Below are 6,866 nucleotides of genomic sequence, written 5' to 3' on the forward strand. Positions count from 1 at the left end.
CTTAATATCTCGGCCCCTGTTTGTCGTAGCTCAATGTTTTTAGTATGGTTAGATGGGGGACAATTTGGACTATAACATTCCCTAAGGACATCTCCGTATCTCTAGTAGACACAGAGTTATGGGCCTGCAAAATATAGTCTAATGCATTTCCTATGGACGGGATGTCTGTTTACGTTTAGCTTAATTACTCGGCCCCTGTTTGTCGTAGCTCAATGTTTTTAGTATGGTTAGATGGGGGACAAATTGGACTATAACATACTCAAAGGACATCCCCGTATCTCCAGTAGAAACAGAGTTACGAGCCTGCAAAGTATAGTCTAACTCATTTCCTATGGAGGGGTTTGTTTGTTCACGTATTGCTTAATTACTTGACCCTGTTCTTTCGATTAAAAATAATAACATATCTTTAGTGTAGCGGTTATCGCATCCGCCTCACTCACGGAAGGCCACAGGTTCGACACCGCGAAGTTTTCTTTTATAATTATCCGATCATTTGTGTCAAGGTAACATTATTTACATCCCCGTATCTCTGGTAGAACCAGAGTTACGAGCCTCCAGAATTTAGTCTAATGTATTTCCTATGGAGGGGTTTGTTTGTTTACGATTAGCTTAATTACTCGACTACTGTTTGTCGTAGCTCAATGTTTTTAGTATGGTTAGATGGGGAACAAATTGGACTATAACATACTCAAAGACATCCCCGTATCTCCAGTAGAATCAGAGTTACGAGCCTGCAAAGTTTATTTTCAAAAATCAAAAGTAACCTTCTAACAATAAGTGAGACAAAAAGTAATTTGACGACGATATTGCGGTAGCCTCAAGTTTAAAGTATCCTTGTATGGGGAGCAAAGAGTACTATAACATATCCAAAGGAGATCCCAGTATCTCTTGTAGAACAAGAGTTATGAGCCTCCAAAGTTTAGTGCAAAAATCATAAGTAACATAATAAAAATAAGTGAGACGATACCAAAGTTGACGAACATTTTGCTTAATATCTCGGCCCCTGTTTGTCGTAGCTCAATGTTTTTAGTATGGTTAGATGGGGGACAATTTGGACTATAACATTCCCTAAGGACATCCCCGTATCTCTAGTAGACACAGAGTTATGGGCCTGCAAAATATAGTCTAATGCATTTCCTATGGACGGGATGTCTGTTTACGTTTAGCTTAATTACTCGGCCCCTGTTTGTCGTAGCTCAATGTTTTTAGTATGGTTAGATGGGGGACAAATTGGACTATAACATACTCAAAGGACATCCCCGTATCTCCAGTAGAAACAGAGTTACGAGCCTGCAAAGTATAGTCTAACTCATTTCCTATGGAGGGGTTTGTTTGTTCACGTATTGCTTAATTACTTGACCCTGTTCTTTCGATTAAAAATAATAACATATCTTTAGTGTAGCGGTTATCGCATCCGCCTCACTCACGGAAGGCCACAGGTTCGAAACCGCGAAGTTTTTTTTTATAATTATCCGATCATTTGTGTCAAGGTAACATTATTTACATCCCCGTATCTCTGGTAGAACCAGAGTTACGAGCCTCCAGAATTTAGTCTAATGTATTTCCTATGGAGGGGTTTGTTTGTTGACGATTAGCTTAATTACTCGACTACTGTTTGTCGTAGCTCAATGTTTTTAGTATGGTTAGATGGGGAACAAATTGGACTATAACATACTCAAAGGACATCCCCGTATCTCCAGTAGAAATAGAGTTACGAGCCTGCAAAGTATAGTCTAATGCATTTTCTATGGAGGGGTTTGTTTGTTCACGTATTGCTTAATTACTTGACCCTGTTCTTTCGATTAAAAATAATAACATATCTTTAGTGTAGCGGTTATCGCATCCGCCTCACTCCCGGAAGGCCACAGGTTCGAAACCGCGAAGTTTTTTTTATAATTATCCGATCATTTGTGTCAAGGTCACATTATTTACATCCCCGTATCTCTGGTAGAACCAGAGTTACGAGCCTCCAGAATATAGTCTAATGTATTTCCTATGGAGGGGTTTGTTTGTTTACGATTAGCTTAATTACTCGACTACTGTGTGTCGTAGCCCTAATTCTTAGTATGGCTAGATGGGGGACAAATTGGTCTATAACATACTCAAAGGACATCCCCGTATCTCCAGTAGAAACAGAGTTACGAGCCTGCAAAGTTTATTTTCAAAAATCAAAAGTAACCTTCTAACAATAAGTGAGACAAAAAGTAATTTGACGACGATATTGCGGTAGCCTCAAGTTTAAAGTATCCTTGTATGGGGAGCAAAGAGTACTATAACATATCCAAAGGAGATCCCAGTATCTCTTGTAGAACAAGAGTTATGAGCCTCCAAAGTTTAGTGCAAAAATCATAAGTAACATAATAAAAATAAGTGAGACGATACCAAAGTTGACGAACATTTTGCTTAATATCTCGGCCCCTGTTTGTCGTAGCTCAATGTTTTTAGTATGGTTAGATGGGGTACAATTTGGACAATAACATTCCCGAAGGACATCTCCGTATCTCTAGTAGACACAGAGTTATGGGCCTGCAAAATATAGTCTAATGCATTTCCTATGGACGGGATGTCTGTTTACGTTTAGCTTAATTACTCGGCCCCTGTTTGTCGTAGCTCAATGTTTTTAGTATGGTTAGATGGGGGACAAATTGGACTATAACATACTCAAAGGACATCCCCGTATCTCCAGTAGAAACAGAGTTACGAGCCTGCAAAGAATAGTCTAACTTATTTCCTATGGAGGGGTTTGTTTGTTCACGTATTGCTTAATTACTTGACCCTGTTCTTTCGATTAAAAATAATAACATATCTTTAGTGTAGCGGTTATCGCATCCGCCTCACTCACGGAAGGCCACAGGTTCGAAACCGCGAAGTTTTTTTTTATAATTATCCGATCATTTGTGTCAAGGTAACATTATTTACATCCCCGTATCTCTGGTAGAACCAGAGTTACGAGCCTCCAGAATTTAGTCTAATGTATTTCCTATGGAGGGGTTTGTTTGTTTACGATTAGCTTAATTACTCGACTACTGTTTGTCGTAGCTCAATGTTTTTAGTATGGTTAGATGGGGAACAAATTGGACTATAACATACTCAAAGAACATCCCCGTATCTCCAGTAGAAATAGAGTTACTAGCCTGCAAAGTATAGTCTAATGCATTTTCTATGGAGGGGTTTGTTTGTTCACGTATTGCTTAATTACTTGACCCTGTTCTTTCGATTAAAAATAATAACATATCTTTAGTGTAGCGGTTATCGCATCCGCCTCACTCCCGGAAGGCCACAGGTTCGAAACCGCGAAGTTTTTTTTATAATTATCCGATCATTTGTGTCAAGGTCACATTATTTACATCCCCGTATCTCTGGTAGAACCAGAGTTACGAGCCTCCAGAATTTAGTCTAATGTATTTCCTATGGAGGGGTTTGTTTGTTTACGATTAGCTTAATTACTCGACTACTGTGTGTCGTAGCCCTAATTCTTAGTATGGGTAGATGGGGGACAAATTGGTCTATAACATACTCAAAGGACATCCCCGTATCTCCAGTAGAAACAGAGTTACGAGCCTGCAAAGTTTATTTTCAAAAATCAAAAGTAACCTTCTAACAATAAGTGAGACAAAAAGTAATTTGACGACGATATTGCGGTAGCCTCAAGTTTAAAGTATCCTTGTATGGGGAGCAAAGAGTACTATAACATATCCAAAGGAGATCCCAGTATCTCTTGTAGAACAAGAGTTATGAGCCTCCAAAGTTTAGTGCAAAAATCATAAGTAACATAATAAAAATAAGTGAGACGATACCAAAGTTGACGAACATTTTGCTTAATATCTCGGCCCCTGTTTGTCGTAGCTCAATGTTTTTAGTATGGTTAGATGGGGGACAATTTGGACTATAACATTCCCTAAGGACATCCCCGTATCTCTAGTAGACACAGAGTTATGGGCCTGCAAAATATAGTCTAATGCATTTAATATGGACGGGATGTCTGTTTACGTTTAGCTTAATTACTCGGCCCCTGTTTGTCGTAGCTCAATGTTTTTAGTATGGTTAGATGGGGGACAAATTGGACTATAACATACTCAAAGGACATCCCCGTATCTCCAGTAGAAACAGAGTTACGAGCCTGCAAAGTATAGTCTAACTCATTTCCTATGGAGGGGTTTGTTTGTTCAGGTATTGCTTAATTACTTGACCCTGTTCGTTCGATTAAAAATAATAACATATCTTTAGTGTAGCGGTTATCGCATCCGCCTCACTCCCGGAAGGCCACAGGTTCGAAACCGCGAAGTTTTTTTTTATAATTATCCGATCATTTGTGTCAAGGTAACATTATTTACATCCCCGTATCTCTGGTAGAACCAGAGTTACGAGCCTCCAGAATTTAGTCTAATGTATTTCCTATGGAGGGGTTTGTTTGTTTACGATTAGCTTAATTACTCGACTACTGTTTGTCGTAGCTCAATGTTTTTAGTATGGTTAGATGGGGAACAAATTGGACTATAACATACTCAAAGGACATCCCCGTATCTAAAGTAGAAATAGAGTTACGAGCCTGCAAAGTATAGTCTAATGCATTTTCTATGGAGGGGTTTGTTTGTTCACGTATTGCTTAATTACTTGACCCTGTTCTTTCGATTAAAAATAATAACATATCTTTAGTGTAGCGGTTATCGCATCCGCCTCACTCCCGGAAGGCCACAGGTTCGAAACCGCGAAGTTTTTTTTTTATAATTATCCGATCATTTGTGTCAAGGTCACATTATTTACATCCCCGTATCTCTGGTAGAACCAGAGTTACGAGCCTCCAGAATTTAGTCTAATGTATTTCCTATGGAGGGGTTTGTTTGTTTACGATTAGCTTAATTACTCGACTACAGTTTGTCGTAGCCCTAATTCTTAGTATGGCTAGATGGGGGACAAATTGGTCTATAACATACTCAAAGGACATCCCCGTATATCCAGTAGAAACAGAGTTACGAGCCTGCAAAGTTTATTTTCAAAAATCAAAAGTAACCTTCTAACAATAAGTGAGACAAAAAGTAATTTGACGACGATATTGCGGTAGCCTCAAGTTTAAAGTATCCTTGTATGCGGAGCAAAGAGTACTGTAACATATCCAAAGGAGATCCCAGTATCTCTTGTAGAACAAGAGTTATGAGCCTCCAAAGTTTAGTGCAAAAATCATAAGTAACATAATAAAAATAAGTGAGACGATACCAAAGTTGACGAACATTTTGCTTAATATCTCGGCCCCTGTTTGTCGTAGCTCAATGTTTTTAGTATGGTTAGATGGGGGACAATTTGGACTATAACATTCCCTAAGGACATCCCCGTATCTCTAGTAGACACAGAGTTATGGGCCTGCAAAATATAGTCTAATGCATTTCCAATGGACGGGATGTCTGTTTACGTTTAGCTTAATTACTCGGCCCCTGTTTGTCGTAGCTCAATGTTTTTAGTATGGTTAGATGGGGGACAAATTGGACTATAACATACTCAAAGGACATCCCCGTATCTCCAGTAGAAACAGAGTTACGAGCCTGCAAAGTATAGTCTAACTCATTTCCTATGGAGGGGTTTGTTTGTTCACGTATTGCTTAATTACTTGACCCTGTTCTTTCGATTAAAAATAATAACATATCTTTAGTGTAGCGGTTATCGCATCCGCCTCACTCACGGAAGGCCACAGGTTCGAAACCGCGAAGTTTTTTTTATAATTATCCGATCATTTGTGTCAAGGTAACATTATTTACATCCCCGTATCTCTGGTAGAACCAGAGTTACGAGCCTCCAGAATTTAGTCTAATGTATTTCCTATGGAGGGGTTTGTTTGTTTACGATTAGCTTAATTACTCGACTACTGTTTGTCGTAGCTCAATGTTTTTAGTATGGTTAGATGGGGAACAAATTGGACTATAACATACTCAAAGGACATCCCCGTATCTCCAGTAGAAATAGAGTTACGAGCCTGCAAAGTATAGTCTAATGCATTTTCTATGGAGGGGTTTGTTTGTTCACGTATTGCTTAATTACTTGACCCTGTTCTTTCGATTAAAAATAATAACATATCTTTAGTGTAGCGGTTATCGCATCCGCCTCACTCCCGGAAGGCCACAGGTTCGAAACCGCGAAGTTTTTTTTATAATTATCCGATCATTTGTGTCAAGGTCACATTATTTACATCCCCGTATCTCTGGTAGAACCAGAGTTACGAGCCTCCAGAATTTAGTCTAATGTATTTCCTATGGAGGGGTTTGTTTGTTTACGATTAGCTTAATTACTCGACTACTGTTTGTCGTAGCTCAATGTTTTTAGTATGGTTAGATGGGGAACAAATTGGACTATAACATACTCAAAGGACATCCCCGTATCTCCAGTAGAAATAGAGTTACGAGCCTGCAAAGTATAGTCTAATGCATTTTCTATGGAGGGGTTTGTTTGTTCACGTATTGCTTAATTACTTGACCCTGTTCTTTCGATTAAAAATAATAACATATCTTTAGTGTAGCGGTTATCGCATCCGCCTCACTCCCGGAAGGCCACAGGTTCGAAACCGCGAAGTTTTTTTTATAATTATCCGATCATTTGTGTCAAGGTCACATTATTTACATCCCCGTATCTCTGGTAGAACCAGAGTTACGAGCCTCCAGAATTTAGTCTAATGTATTTCCTATGGAGGGGTTTGTTTGTTTACGATTAGCTTAATTACTCGACTACTGTTTGTCGTAGCCCTAATTCTTAGTATGGCTAGATGGCGGACAAATTGGTCTATAACATACTCAAAGGACATCCCCGTATCTCCAGTAGAAACAGAGTTACGAGCCTGCAAAGTATAGTCTAATGCATTTTCTATGGAGGGGTTTGTTTGT

The sequence above is a fragment of the Phalangium opilio genome, unplaced genomic scaffold, assembly GCF_054372755.1.
Source record: "Phalangium opilio isolate 3A_F unplaced genomic scaffold, DU_Popi_V2 ptg000019l_1, whole genome shotgun sequence".
Lineage (NCBI taxonomy): Eukaryota > Metazoa > Arthropoda > Arachnida > Opiliones > Phalangiidae > Phalangium > Phalangium opilio.